The sequence below is a fragment of the Canis aureus genome, chromosome 13, assembly GCF_053574225.1.
Source record: "Canis aureus isolate CA01 chromosome 13, VMU_Caureus_v.1.0, whole genome shotgun sequence".
Classification (NCBI taxonomy): domain Eukaryota; kingdom Metazoa; phylum Chordata; class Mammalia; order Carnivora; family Canidae; genus Canis; species Canis aureus.
Genome location: NC_135623.1, coordinates 63,505,520 through 63,520,475, shown reverse-complemented (window position 1 = coordinate 63,520,475; position 14,956 = coordinate 63,505,520). Strand labels below are relative to the sequence as shown.

Here is a 14,956-nt window from a genome sequence, read left to right as displayed (position 1 = left end):
CCCCATTTTCCAGAATTATGTTTTGTTCAAATCATCCTGCATGTTATGGAATAAAAAATTTAACCAATTTAACTCTTCTATGATTAATAACCTAATGTGGAATGCCAAAATCTTGATTTATAAAGACTCTTTCCTTGTAGAAAAAATTCTGATTAGTTTGTAACTAATACTAATACTATTTTAACAGCAGTATTTCAGGAGAATTTGTTATTTATTAAATGACAAAACACCTGAACCCAGTCTTTTACTAACCGATGTTCCATCAAAGCAAAAAAAGATATAGACTGAACAATGAACTATATAGTATGTTTCCAGGAGGGCAGATGGAATATTGAAAGCTGTCCTGCTTGAACTCAGATGTTTGAAGACCACCTATAGCCAAGGTCCATCTGGCAAGGTCGAGCTGTTGAAAATGTGGGGATTGAGGAAAACAGAAGAGGTAGGAAAGTAGAATTTGTGATAAAAACTTCATTAATGTATCATTAGCCCTTATAAGAATCAGTTAAGAAAAGAGCGAAACCAACAAGAGTTAGCAAATCATATGCCTTGTGTGTAAATCAGAAACAAAATACAACTATCTTTTCATATTTTCATGGAGATACTTCTAAAATGTAATACTGTTATTATTGAATAACAATTTCTGTGCATCATAATCACAAGGAAAACTAAGCAATAGGATTTGTTTTGCTGATACATGATAAAATGTTTCGTGATTGAATATTCACTTAAAATTGTTTTATATCAATTTCTGTATCTACCTTACCCTCATTAGACACCTTTTTTTTTTTAAGATTTTATTTACTTATTCATGAGAGACACAGTGAGAAAGAGGCAGAGACACAGGCAGAGGGAGAAGCAGGCTCCATGCGGGGAGCCTGATGTGGGACTCGACCCCAGAACTCCAGGATCATGCCCTGAGCCAAAAGCAGACACTCAACTGCTGAGCCACCCAGGCATCCCCTCAATAGACATTTCTTGAATTCATTTCTGAAACATCCAATATCAATGCAAACTGCAGTTATTAAAAATTCAAAAATAGTAATAACATGAACTTTGCATCACATATTATATGTATTCTAGTAGTGTCTGTTCATCCAAAGATACTGACCTGTCTACTTATTAAAACAAGGATGCATCCAAATAAGTTTCACATTTTAATTTCATATAATATGCATCTCCCAATCATGTATAATTGTTCTAAATAAACATTTATTATTTTTATTAATTTATACGTAACATCTTTTATGTTTAGAAAACTAAATTATACTAATCTATTTGAAGTTGACCCTTATCAAGAGTGCAATGAATATAGATGAGAACACTAGAGGCTTCCATATAACACGATAGATTGAATGATGTGTTTATTTCTGCTCCATCTCAAAACTTCACTGTAATACAGTAATGGGATAGAAGGAACATAAATTTACAAAAACAAAGATGAGAGTCCAAGATAATGAGAGTGGAAAAAGAGACATAAACAAAATGTGAAAGCTTAAAAGTGGATATAAGAGTGGTGATGGACCTGGCTGGTAAAGTAAAACTGACCCCTAAATATCTCTGAAGGCAGATGTGTAGGTGCCAAGAGCTGGAGGATTGTTTGAGAGTCTTTACAGGCAGTGGTTAGATTCCAAAATGCCCATTCAGTGCAGTGGGGCAGTTCTCAACTTTCACCATCATACCAGAAGACCAAAGCTCCACTCTCTAGAGCATGTGAAGTAGATAGACTGGATTCTGAAACAAAAGGCACAGCAGAAGGGGGGGCGGGGGATAGATGGGACACATACTCAAAAGACTAGGATTAAGTGGAAATTGGCCCACAAAACATTGAAAACTATAGTCTACTTTAACATATTGACTGCAAGAATGCTGGGGGCCACGTTTACAACTGCACAGGCAAGAAATCAGAAGAAGCCTTTCTAAAAAACTGACTTGCCTCAAAGAAAAGATCTGCAGATACTCAGATTTGAGAATACTCCCATCAAACTGGGAGATTCCCTACTGCTGACACTTATAAAGTCCAAATAGCATTTTGATGCCTCAAGGGCAAGTATAAGCAAACAAAAAAGAGGATCACACAGATTTGAAAAATCCTTCCCTCTAGAAAGCGACCAAAATAAAATTAAACAAAGGAACCCAAAGAAAACAGAATTTAGGAAACAGTAAAAAAGTAACTAAGATCTTCAAAAGTGAGAAGATATATAAGATAAACATTGTTAATTTTAATGAGAGTATTCAAAAACCAAAAACTAGGGGTGCCAGGGTGACTGCCTTGGGCTTAGGTCATGATCCCACGGTCCTGTAATGGAGCCCCATGTCAGGCTCCCTGGTCAGCAGGGAGGCTGCTTCTCCCTCTCTTTCTGACCCTCCTCCCACTCATGCTTTCTCCCTCCCTCTCTCTCTCTCTCTCTCTCAAATAAATACAAATCTTAAAAAAAAAAAAAAAAAAACTAGTTCTTAAAAAACATCGGTCTCACAAAATAAATAAAAATGTAATAGAAGTTATGGAATTTAAAAGTTGAGGACATTTTCCAGACATTAGAAGAAAAAAAGAAAAAAAGAAAAAGAAAAGTGGGAAGTTGAAGAGAAAAGATTTAAAAATTAGAGAACCTGTCAAACAGGTCCAAATAGTAAGTTAGCTGTTCCAGAGAAGGACAGAGAAATTGAGGACAGTGAAAGAAAAAGGAAATCAGGAGGGGGAATTATTCAAGAAATTATAAAATCATTTCCTGCAGCTGAAGACATGAGCTGCCAGCATAGAAAGACAGGGCCCCGTCAATGACTTGCATGATCGGTAGGAAGAGGAAAGAACATACAAAGGATCAAAAATTAGAATATCATCAAACTACATCATAGCACACTGCAACAAGAAGACAGCAGATCAGTCTTTAAAATTTTATCAATCAAATGTTAAGGCTGAATAAAGCCATTTTCAACATGTTTATTTTGTTTATTTATTTACTTTTAGAGAGAGAGGAAAGAGCATGATGGGGAAAGACAGGGAGAGAACCTTCAAGCAGGTTCCATGCTCAGTACATGGAGGCTCTTTCTCATAACATTGAGGTCCTGATCATGTGAGGCTCTTTCTCATAACATTGAGGTCCTGATCTCAGGGTCAAGGCTCCCTCGAATAAAGACATTTTCTTTAGATTTTATTTATTTATTCATAAGAGACACACACAGAGAAGTAAAGACATAGGTAGAGGGAAAAGCAGGCTCCCCACAGGGACCCTGATGTGAGACTTGATCCCAGGACCCCAGGATCATGACCTGAGTCGAAGACAGATGCTCAACCACTAAGCCACCCAGGTACCTCTGAATAAAGCCATTTTCAAACCACAGGATCTCACAAGTAAACCTCCCTTTCACAAAATCAGTGAGTAAACCAAAAAAAAAAAGGTAAAATCAAGCTCCATGGTTTGAGGACTCCAGTGCAAAATTTTATTATTATTATTATTACTAATTATTAGTAGTAGTAGTAATCTCTCTTCTATCACATTCTTACTCCAAGAGCTATCCCACAAGGGTTATTAATGAGGGGAAAGAAATATAGATACCCAGAAGGGAAGGAGGAGGGGGAGGGATTAAAGAATTCAACCAAGACTCCCTTTGCAGGGGGTGAAACTACCCAAGCTGCCAGCCTACAACAAACCCAAGTAGAAAATGGAAAGCACGAGTTAAATTTCATGCTTTTCAACAACATTAAATGAAGTTTAAATGTTTCACTATGATTTAGAACGAATCTATTAATTATTAAATGAGATTTTTTTTTAACCTGAAATTGACCAAATGATAATCATCCTAAATTTTATCTAGGAACATAATGTTGAATCAGGCCAAATTTCTTGATAGGCTCATTAAGCAGAGATTCTGAATTTAATGTTGCAGCTCAGGGAGTTAGAAAGGACTCTAACAGTTTGGTTGGTTGGTTGCCTAAAACATGGACTAAAGATAGCCCACTGTGAGCAAACTAGAAATGCCATCCCTCCCTTGGTTTAATGTAGAGGGATAGATTCAGAGGCTTAAAGAGATTGGAATGTGAGAGTGGATTTGTCACTTAAGACCTATTTGTCCATAGTGGGAGGATTCAGAAAACATACCTTTCACTACAACTTCAAGAAATAAATTTGCGAGGGAAACTCCAGCACCCTTGAAGTACCCCATGATTACTCTTCTCAGCAGTGCAGACCTTACAGTGGGAACTATAGCTACTCAATTGGAACACCTAAATGCACTGGGAATAATTGAATCCTGGGGTGATAGGGGACAAGCGAAAGCACTCAACTGCCAGAGGCAAGGTGCCTTGGTTACCATGATGGACAGCAGAGTCAGAAAAGCAATCAGAATAGTCTCACTTGCATAGACTTGTAGCATTGGCTAATTAATCCTGGTATTCCTGGAAGTGAAATGGATAGAAGCCTACTAAATTCTTACTTGATCTGTATAAGCAGAAAAGTTCTAGATCAATAAGACAAAAATCTAACTTGAATCTTGGAAACAGAGTCATGGACTCTTGTTCGGTTTTCAGACATGAAGCGGTTTATGGACCCCAAAAATGACCCTTGAATGAAAGGGAGGCTGGGTCCCCTTGAGAAAGAACATTAGTAAACTCCCAAAAATGTATACTATTAGTCTTCTTCCCAGCATTCCCCAAAGGGATCCAAGGCCTTTTACCAGGAGAACTGAATATTGAAGAAAATGAAATAATCAGATTTTTCAGAGACTACTGCATACTTGGCTTTGAACTAACACAGATTCCAAGAGACCCGAAATATTGCTCTGGTCCTCAACTGGAGTAGGGGTCTATGGAGGTCAGTGAATCCATGCAGTTTTAGCTAAAGTACTCTCACAATGGATCCCCAGATCTGTCCCGGGGTTGTTTCCCCAGTTCTAGAATGCGTAACTGGAATAAACATACTTAGCAGCCAGAATCTCCACGTTGGTTTTTTGACCTGTGGAGTAAGGGCTGTTACGGTGGGAAAGGCCAAGCAGAAGCTTCTAGAACTTCCTCTACCTGGGAAAATAGTAAATCAAAAGCAATACCACATTCCTGAAGGGATTGCAGAAATTAGTGCCCTTATAAAAGATATTCTGGAGAGATCCCTTGCACTTCCCACCATGTGAAGACACAGAGAAAAGATGGATATCTGGGAACCAAGAACAGGCTCTCGTTAGACACTGAATCTGACAAAGGCTAGAAGAGATTTAATGTGCATGCTGGAAGAGCCTAGACTGCCATGAGTGGACCCTGAAAGTGAGGGCTCAGAAAGAAAAAACGACAGCTAGAGAGAAGACCTCAATACTTTTAGAGAACAAATACTCAAGGAGTCCTGAACAGAACCTTAGTCAATACGGCCTGTAAAATCCATTCTGATGAGGTCTCAGATGGAAACGAGGAGCATGTTATTGGACACTGGAAGAAAGGCCATCCTTGCTTTAAAGTGGCAAAGAACTTGGCTGAATTGTGTTTGTTTGTGTCCCGGTGTTTTATGGAAGATAGAACTTGCAAGCAATGAAAGTGGGTATTTACCTAAAACTATCTCTATGCACAGTGTTGAAGGAGTCACCTGGCTCCTCTTGACTGCTTATAGTAAATTGTCAGAAGAGAGAAATGATTTAAAGTCAGAGAGTTCATAAAAAAAAAAAAAAAAAGGTAGAACTTCTAGATTCAGAAAATTCTTAGGATATCCATAATATTAAAAAAATGAGAAAGTGATCAAAACAGAGTACTCTAGGTATGGCCACGAGGCTATTTGAGAAGATTAGCATGGATCAAGCATCTGTACACAAGCCAGGAGCTATTCTCCAAGACTATGGAAGGTTGACACTGAAGGAGTTTGAGTTCAAAGTGGTTTCAAAGAGGCGGCTGCCAGCACCTCTAGAGCACTGCCACAATCAAGGGCTATACTCCTCGGCTGACCGAGGTGGGACTTTAGCAACTAGGTGTAGCAAGGGCCATGGCGGCTGCCCCTCTAAAGAACACAGGAGGCAAATTTTGGAGGCATTCATGCAATGCTCCTTCTGCCAGCGTGCAGAGTGCCCAAGCTGAGGAGTCTGTGGTTGCTCTCATCTAGATCTCAAAAGATGCCCAGTAGAGCCACAGGCAAGAGACCCCAGCTGGCATGGGTAAGGTGGGATCCAGAGTGACTACTGGCTGATCCAGTCAAGCCATGGGGGCAGCGCTTCCCAGAGCGTGGAGGGGCCTAACCTCTGACGAGCACTATGGTGGAAGTAGAACTGCTGTCCACTGGGGCCAGAAAGTAGAACTTCTACTCTAGCCAGTTCAGAAGGCAGGACTCCCACTTCAGTGTGCCCAGAAAGTGGAACCTTTGCCCCAGTGGACAAAGTGGCAGAGCATCAAGCCAAAGATGAGTCTAGAACCTTAAGATTTAAAGAAACTTGTGCTGTTGGGTTAGGGCCTTGCTTAGGACCTGTCACTCCGTTTTTCTCTCCTATGTGTCCCTTGGGATTGGGAATTTCGATCCTAAGCCGATCCCACTGATACAGGAGAGCTTGGTTCTTGTCTCATGGAGTCAAAGAATGAATCTCGAGGACACAGGATAGTGAGTAAAGCGATAGAAGTTCATTAAACAGAGATACAGAGAAAGCTCTCAGAAGTGAGGGGGGTTCCAACACAGTTGCCACTGAGGTAGCTTGTAAGGTTTGTCTTTTGCTGGAAGCCAGTCATGGAACTTAATTCCTTTTAACATACCATTGATATCACCATTGAATAGGGACTAGTGATACCATCTTTAATGGCTTACTTCCTTTTTAGAGTCTGATGATTTTGTTGGTTACCTTCAGGGCAGGGTGGTCTGGCTAGTTGCCTTATCTCTGGTTTCCTCACACCTCAGCCTGTTGGGGATTCTTGTGAGCCTGCTTCCGTGGCCCCCTACTCAGCCCTGCCTAGCCCCATTTGTCCCTAACTCACCACCATTGTATGGAAGGACATGATTTTTTTTTTATTATTTATTTCATAGATTCACAGCTGGAGGAGAATTTGCCACAGGATGAATCATACTTTGAGGCTCACCCATATCTGATTTAGATGATAGACGAGACATTGGACTTTAGACTTTAAAATGGTGCTGGGACTAGTTAAGACTTTGGGGCTGTTGGGATGAAATGAATGTGTTTTGCGTATGAGAAGGACATGAATTTTGGGAGTCCGGGGTAGGATGCTATAGACTGAATGTGTCCCGCTCTGCCCAACTCATATGTTAAATCCTAATGCCCAGTGTGATAGAAAGAGGAGATGGGGTCTTTGGAAAGTGATTAGTTCATCAAGGTAGAATTCTCCTGAATGGGATTAGGGCCCTTAAGAAGACACCACAGGGAGATCTCTCACACCTGCCAGGTGAGGATGTGGAGAACAGAGCCCTCTACAAATTAGGAAACTGTTTCTCATCAGACACTGAATCTGCAGGTGCCTTGGTCGCAATTTCTCAGCCTCCAGAGCTGTGAGAAATAAATGTTTATTGTTCATGAGCCACTCAACAGACTAAGATGAAGATCAAGGAAAATAAATTTTTACTAGTTTTACTAAATATATTTAAGGAAATTGTAGGAGACACTTTAATTACCAGTGTTGTAACATTCCAGGAACTGTGTCTATTTAATGAAATTATTAGGTATGAAAACTAAAAAAAAAAAAAACAAAAAACAAACAAAAAACAGAAGTATAAACATATTCTTTAGATATATGGAGGTACATTCCAGAAAAGACATCAGAAAAAAAATTGGAAAGTGATTGCTTATAAGAAGAGGAATCTGGCACTAGGAGAGCTGGGGATAGAAACTGCTAGTTTTCATTATATTGTTATTATAAATATTTAAATATATAAGATTATATTATTTTATGGCATTGTTTGTATTTTAGAACTATGTACAAGTACTGATTTGATAAAGAAGAAAGAAATTTAGAAAATAAATCTTTAAGAGGCATGGAAAGGGCCTTGGTCTCATGAAACGGGATGAAGTTCTATGGCTGCATCTACATTTATAGTTAAGTAACAGGTTATAGAGTCTGTGACTAATGTTATACTAGACAAGAAAACTCAAATCTTAGCAAAGACACCAAAAAGCCATAGTACCTTAGGCAAGTCACAAACTGTAGAATTCAGAGTCAAAATTTGCAAAAAAGAGGGAGTAGGAATAAACAATGTCTCAAATTTTTTTCAGTTCTAGTATATCTATAAAAGTTTTGTGATTATTCTGCAGTGCTTAGTGTTTCTAATTGACTAGCACCTACCTTGACAATCTATCTCCTTATTCTCCTTCATTTTCCCTCATAAGAGAGCATTATCTGAAGTACTTTATGTATATATATATATATGCATATTTATTATGCTTATTGTCTGCCCCTCTCCCAGGGCAAGATCTGTGAATGTGTGAAACATTTATCATTTATTTGTCACTGTACTGTATATCTTATATATCATGATATTGTAAAGAACTAGAAGAAAATCTAACACATAGTAGACATCCAAAAAATATTCGTTGAATTAAAGAAGTTTTTCAATTTCAAAACTATTTGTTACAATACCACTTTATAAGATTCCATTGTCATGGCTCAGAACATTGAAAAAACAATGAAAGAAGATATAAGATCATTTGTGACTGAAGGTGTCTAAGTGAATAAGCTAGAAAAGGTAACGTTATGCAAGTGTGTATCTCATTCATTTTAGCCTTCTAACATGTCAATGACTTAATTTGATTGCAAAATACTTTTCTTTCCTTGACAAAACTCAGTCGTGTTTGCAATATTCTTACAAATCAGTGTTCGGTTTACCCTATGATTTTTGTTTCGTCTTCTCTTCCTTTGCTTTCAGCTTTCTTTGCTTTCAGATGAATTCAGTAAGCAACTGTGTTAAATGGTCAAAAGTTAGGTACTTCAGGTATTAGCTTTTAATTCTATTTAATAACATTTATTAGGCAATAGAAAAGACAACTTTAGTTTCATTATGCTCCACCAACTAGGAATCAAATAAAAATGTTCTGGATATCTTTGATGTTCTGAAAAAAGAACATCATATCCCTAAGTGAATACAACTCAAAAAAAAAAAAAAAATCAAAAGTTGGTATACTGGATAGTTATCATTAATGCTTGAATATCATTTAAACAAAATTGACCACATCAACATGAATTAAGGATAATCCTAGGTAGACCAGCTATCTAACCCTAGAGGTTTACATAGCTTTGATCAAATTGTAAAGGGAAAAATAATGCTTTGGAGATAAACTGCATGAATTCTCAGATCATTTCACGTGACATTGGCCTTCATTATTAATCAGAGACTTGAATCTTGCTCATTGGGAAGATTTTTTCCCCCCCAAATATTATATATCTACTTTGATTAGATTAAAAGCCACTCAATGAAAAACTGAAAGTAAAGTTTTGTGTTTGTTTTTTTTTTCTTTTTTTGGACAAAATTGTTTATCCATTAAAACACATAGATACTCTTCATTTCTTCCTTCTTTCCTCTCTTGTTTTCTTCTTTCCTTCTTTCTTTGGGTAATTTACTCAAAAAGCCACTGGAGACCTTTCACTTCCATTCTTCTTTTCTTTCTCATTTACTTTCTCTAGTAGTTGCTGGAGGCAGCTGAGGGACTAGGCACCATTGCAAAATGACAGCCAGGCAAGATTTTGGGCACCTGCTCTGTGGGGTCACTTAGGTGAGTTGATTTCAGAGGTATTGAAAGCAAGCAAACAGAAGTCAGGTTTCTCACTTTCGGAAAAGGAAACTGCAAATATGGAAAAGAGAAAAGCTAGAATGAATTATGTGAATGTGAACTGCAATTGTAGGTATTGTGGTGAACTTAAGATACCGATGTGAGGGCTCCCCCGGGTGGCTCAGCAGTTTGGCACCTGCCTTTGGCCCAGGGCGTGATCCTGGAGTTCCGGGATGGAGTCCCACATGCTCCCTGCAGGGAGCCTGCTTCTCCCTCTGCCTGTGTCTCTGCCTTTCTCTCTCAAAATCTCTCTCTCTCTCTTTCTGTCTCTGATGAATAAATAAATGAAATCTTAAAAAAAAAAAAAAGATACTGGTGTGAATTGAAGGTGAAAGAGAGAAACAGATATAAATAGTTGTATATATGTGCATATATGTACATTTACTACATATACATTATTTTTCCCTAATTTAATTAATTGGCCAGCTGAGTAGGACTGTAGATAGTGAAGTAAAATGTCAATAAGCACATCCAGCTTATTATTCCTTAGATTCTAAATACCATTATCTACTAACAGGAATCAAGGCTCATTAGAGAAATGGCTTATTCAGGGACTGGGGCAAGAAAAATACAAATAAGCCTAGAACATATTGATGTGCTGGTAAACAAGAGACCTCTCAGAGAATGATAGGGAAATGTAAAAAATGACACAGAAACTAGCTTAAAGTTGCTCCATTGGCCAGATTTGCAGCTATTTGAGAATCAAAATAAAGAATGACACTGTTAGCTGGCATTTTCTATAAAGAATAATGGAACCTGAAAACTACCATTTGGTAAAAATCATAGTAATAACTCTTTCAGGCAAGAATCCTCAGTGGATGCTAAAACTAATAGGTGAAAGTTTGATAAGGAAAACTAAATTTTCAATGCTCTCAAAATGTCTTCTCACAAAATGCAAAATAAGCATTCATTACAAAAGAAAAATAGTAACTTCACCTGGGAGACCTCACTTTAACCAAGTGACCAGACTTAAAATCACCAGTAATGAGAATGTAAATATTGATCCTGCAACCACCTATCAGATACAGTCTACTAAGAAGAACATAGCATCACTTAGTGATACACCTGCCAGATACATATGAATAGATAGATGGGAAAGTAGGTAGATGTGTAAGTGGAGAATATAAAAAACAAATGTGGCTCAGTCTCATCAATTATAGAATCTGAGTTATGAGTATTCATCTGTTGTACTATCCTTGCAACTTTCCTGTAAGTTGAAATTATTTGAAAGCAAAAAAGCCAAATATAGAGCTGCAAATTCTCCTTTAGCAAATGACAAAATAGTTCCACATAAAGGAAATCAGCTAATGGCAGTTGCTTGGCAATATTATGCTTGTGAGCACAATACAAGTTTTGGTCATTATTCCATTGTGTTTCCAGAAAAAGTAGCTAAGTTTATAGGAGCCTTGTTCCAAATGGGACCTTGGGTGAAATTATGGCCAAATAGAGAAAATTAGTAAGATGCTTACTGTCAGCAGGCTTGCTGGGAGTGGCATCTGTGCATGTACATTAATTCTCTTATTCACTGCTACAATATACCCCGCCTTGGTGTGTGTTACAAATGTGATCACATTGGGGTGCATTATCTCGTATTTAGGTTCTTCTCAGAAATCAGGAGTTCAAGTACCTTAGAAAGTATCAATAGACATAATCTTTCTAGTCCTGCCTCCTATTTAAAAACTACATCTGAGCAAAACTTTCACCCACCCCTATCCTTTCTCCCATGCTGTGCCAATAGACGACCTAGCCTACTGAAATATACAGTTGAGTATATATGCATAAATTTTTACCATGTAAACATTATATGACAATTAATACAGAAAATGGTATTCTGAGATAGATTTTTGTTATATGTGGTCACACACACGAAAAAAAATCACCATAGCATTTATAACAAAGGTTGAGATTAAGAAATCTAAAATGAAAAAAAAAAAAAAAGAAATCTAAAATGCATACCTGGACAAATTATTCTTGTATATCTATAATTAGAATTATTTGCAGCTATTAAAATTATGTTTTAGAAGATAAATTAGAATTTTTTAAAGAGCTCTCTATATACTACAGGGGGAAAAAAAGCAAAAGCAAATTAAATAGTAAGGTTCCACAAATAAACACATATACAACTCTAAAAGCTGTTCTCTTTGAGTAATGGAGTTACAAGTAATTCTTATTTTCTTACTTGCAATTTTTGCATTTTCTCAATTTTCTGTTATGAATTTGTCTTGCTGTCAAAATCAGGGGAGTATGCTAGTTTCATTTTGCAAATGAAACATATTTTAATGCGTTTCCTCTCTGTTAGCCCAGGTATCATCACATTTCTTAGAAGCCTTTTACAGGCTGAAAGGAAATTGAGGTTGTATTTACTCTTAGAAGTAAAATCGACTCATTTTAGTTCCTATATTTGTATCAGGTTGGCTTGAATGCCAGCAGAGATTAATGGGTGATTCTTTATCTATGGTTTTCCAGGACTGCCTCATTTTAGAAGCAAAGAGCTCTGTGAAGCATCTTTCCATTTTATGCCCCTGCTTCACCAAGAACATCTAACTTTTTAAAGAATTTTCTGATTATGTCTATCTTCACAAATATTCTCCATCAAAAATATTTGCCTGACAATTAGCTGCTTCTGCCAACTTACCAATTTCTATCTGATCTTAAATTAAAATGAAAGAACTTTGATTAAAAGGACTTAATTCTACGAATCTCTTCCTTACATTCCTGAACCAGTGGGGAACACAGTGGTCTCTAGGATTTTAAATTATTATTCCAGCATCCCAAAATTTGTCTTAAATATGGAATACCACATCCACATATTCAAATACATAATTGTTACTTGAAGTTATGTGATTCAATAAATTAATGTGTGGACAATAATAAGAGATACAAATGAAATTGCACTGCTTCCATAATAAAAAAAAATCATATCTTGAATTTTCATTTAGCTAATAAATTCTTATTGAATGGCTACTTTGTGCATATTATTATATTCTCAGCTAGGAAGCACAACAAGATATTTAGGATAATTGATATTTTTTCCCTTTTGCTGATTAAATTTAAAAGAAAGCCAAAATAGTGAAATGACTGCTTCTAAATTAAAGTGAAATTAATCTTTCTTTAAAAGTCAAGGTAAACATTAGGTTGCATAATAATGCAATCATACTCCATTTTTCGTATGCAGTGCTAATCATTTTCCAGGGTTGATCCTCATTCCTCCAGAGTCATGAGAACCTGCAGTTATCACAAAGTTAATCTTGATGGGGAACTGATAAATGAAAAAAAAAATTGTTTTACTGGTAGTAGTTTATATACTGACTCCAAATGTAATCACATTTTCATAGTCTCCTAAGTCCTAGGAAGCAATCTGTGGTCCACAGTCCAAATAGATGAAGTTAATGAGTTGTGTCTTGGACCAATAAATAGAAAAAGAAAGAGAGGAAGAATTGTTAGTCTGTCACCATGATGAACCTATTACTATTAGTGGAGAGCCTGAATTAACTATAAGGTGACCTTGGCAACTTATCCATTTCCTTCCTGTAACAATATAATGATTACACTTCCGTCATTACCGTAATGTTGTTTTGTCATTATTACAGAGAATCTGGAGTATTTTTCAATCATCAGTAGGGGATGAGGTTAAAATGGGAGGGAAAAGACTCAGAAATTTTCAAAGAAAAATTTTCTTCTTGAAGGAAGGTAAATGGAAGAACTGTTAATAATGCAAGAGGTTTCATAGCCCCATCTGGTGGTCAGAAACTAATTTACTAAACAAATCACCTAGATCAGCAGCTCTAGTTTTAAGATACATATGACTTCAGAAATCATGGAATATCATTGTGTTCCTAACTAGTAGGATACAAGATAACCAGGCCATGTTAAACAGAAGTTAAATAATAAGAAAATGCCTGTCCATTTAATAATTCATAAAATAATAAAACATTCATCTCCAGAACTTAAACTCATGTAGGAGTTACTTTGTCTTTTTTATTTTTATTTTTTAAATATTTTTTTTCTTTATTTATTTATGATAGTCACACAGAGAGAGAGAGAGGGGGGCAGAGACATAGGCAGAGGGAGAAGCAGGCTCCATGCACCGGGAGCCCGTCGTGGGATTCGATCCCGGGTCTCCAGGATCGCGCCCTGGGCCAAAGGCAGGCGCCAAACCGCTGCGCCACCCAGGGATCCCACTTTGTCTTTTTTAGAGCTAACTATTTATTTAACAATTATTCCTAGTATTTACCTAAATCTTAAGTGGTACTCAGTAAAATGTTTAATAGCAGAATCATATAAATAGATATTGATGTTTCATATAATAATAGCACTGTCTCAGTCTTATAATTGAAATAAAATGTCAGAGTCTTTATAACTAATTCTGTGTCTTAATCAAATTAGAATGTTTATGGTTATAATCCTTCCAGAATTTTGAGATGCAAATAAAATAGAACCTATCTCTCAGTTTAATGCATGTATGTCCATCCTTACCATAGCCCAAATATTCAAGGATTCCAATTTTTAAGTTTCTCATATACCTGCCTTCAACAATAAAAATATTCTTCAAAAACTTGTATGTAGCCAGAGGAGATTCTGAAAACCAATGTATTACAAAAATATAAAAAGTACCAGTGAGTGTACAAAGTTACAGTGAGTTTATAGTTAGGCTGAAAAGTAAATCCATCAAGAACTGCATGTCCTTCAGGAGGTTATCAGGTACCGTGTCACTGATACAACATCATGTAGTGTAGGAAGCAGAAGTGGTGTGCAACATACAAACCAGCTGTGAGGCTTGCACTGCTCAGAGATGTTACATCTGGCCTCTTAAGCAATTTCACAGGCATCATCAATAAACCATAATCAGGATGTGATGGTTCAAACACGATCACCAACAAGAAGAGTCTGGAAGCCAGCCAGTCCTTCAGCACTGACGGTTCACTGCAATTCAGTCCTCCTGAGCTGGGCATGTTTAGAAAATGGATGACAACAAGGAGTACAAAGAGTGACTGTCGGGCAGCAAATGTGGAGAGAGACCATCAGGAAATGGAGGAAATAAACCCTGATGGTCAACTGAACCTCTTCCATAAGGCTGGGGCAGCCAGACTGTAAGTTCAGGCAATTCAATAATTAATTGTTCCTAGCTATGCAGATAAAAACCAATCTGTAAAAAATCCTACATATTCATACATAAAGAATCATAATAATTTGCAGGATTTTAGTATATAAATATAAATGACAGCTA

General features: G+C 37.0%; 1 long non-coding RNA gene across 1 annotated transcript in view; it reads left to right on the top strand.

Moving 5' to 3' along the window:
* LOC144281691 (uncharacterized) overlaps nucleotides 1–14,956 on the top strand; it is a 56,634-nt gene that overhangs the window by 18,471 nt on the left and 23,207 nt on the right. Inside the window, exon 2 of the long non-coding RNA XR_013350115.1 lies at nucleotides 316–439. This is a non-coding gene — a long non-coding RNA (uncharacterized LOC144281691). The remainder of the gene's footprint in view (nucleotides 1–315; nucleotides 440–14,956) is intronic.